The following is a 1,262-nucleotide window of genomic DNA, read 5'->3' as shown; positions in this document are numbered from 1 at the left end:
AGAGGAGAGAGTTTGGTTGTTTTGGGAGCGGAGACCAGACAGCGAGGTCATCTGTCTCATCGGATTAGGAAAGGGAGTCGGCCGTGCCCTTTCGAAGGAACCATCCGGGCATTTGCCTGGAGCAATTTAGGGAAATCACGGAAAACCTAATTCAGGACGGCCCGACACGGGATTGTCGTCCTCCCGAATGCGAGTCCAGTGTGCTAGCCACTGCGCCACCGCGCTCGGTAATAGAGGAGAGATTTGTTAGTGACTGGCGATGAATACCTCGAAATGGTGTCTTCGAGCTGTTGAACGCCAGTCACAGCGAAAAAGTTTAGTTAGTAGTAGATCGCCGGCACCTTACACTACATTTACTTTAGTATTCGGTATAAGCACTCCGTCTTCAGGCCACAAGTGGCCCTTCGGGACCAACCGACCATCGTGTCACACTCAGCTGAGGATGCGGATAGGAGGGGCGTGTGGTCAGCACACCGCTCTGCCGGTCGTTACGATGGTTTTCTATGGCCGGAGCCGCTACTATTCGGTCGAGTAGCTCCTCAATTGGCATCACGAGGCTGAGTGCACCCTGGAAAACGGCAACAGCGCATGGCAGCCCGGATGGTCACCCATCCAAGTGCCGGCCACACCCGACAGCGCTTAACTTCGGTGATCTGACGGGAACCGGTATATCCACTGCGGCAAGGCCGTTGCTAGTATTCGCTATCCTTAACTATTATTTGACTGATGTGTACAATTTGACAGTACATTTTGGCATGTTATGTCTGATTTATAATTCTAAGTGTTTTATTTACTGTTATATCTCGTCTTTCTCCTCCTCCTGTTCCTCTTCAGTGCCATTGTTTTCTCTGTCACCGTGGGTGCCGCTGTCCACCCTCTGGAAATCTGAGGATAGCACAATACACTTCAAACTTCATCGTTGCATCATAAAGGAGGACACCAAGAATAACCCCTTCAGAGGCCCTGATGACCGTCGCATTGGCTTTACCGGCTGAGGCTGAAGCTTTGAACTTTATCTTCAGAGGAGAGGTTGTGTGGAGCCAGTCCACGGATTGCCGTTTCGTTTCACAGAAGTGAAGAACCCATGTTTCATCGCCTGTGACGAAGCTCGACAAAACATTGTCACGATCAGCCTCGTAACGCGCAAGCAATCCATCACAGGTGATCCTTAGTTGCTCTTTATCGTCTTCTCTTAGCGACGAGGAACCCAGTTGGCACAAAACTTCGAATACCCCCGCTGGTGGACAAGTGTGTCAGCACTA

The 1,262-nt window shown here is 50.9% G+C and overlaps 1 pseudogene; it reads right to left on the bottom strand.

Annotated features, from left to right (window-relative positions):
* Positions 1–576: 576 nt before the first annotated feature.
* LOC124561180 lies at positions 577–694 on the bottom strand (annotated as a pseudogene).
* Between the last annotated feature and the right edge of the window lie 568 nt (positions 695–1,262).

Source organism: Schistocerca americana, chromosome 1 (genome assembly GCF_021461395.2).
Source record: "Schistocerca americana isolate TAMUIC-IGC-003095 chromosome 1, iqSchAmer2.1, whole genome shotgun sequence".
In the NCBI taxonomy this organism is placed as follows: domain Eukaryota; kingdom Metazoa; phylum Arthropoda; class Insecta; order Orthoptera; family Acrididae; genus Schistocerca; species Schistocerca americana.
This window is presented reverse-complemented; position numbering and strand designations above follow the sequence as displayed.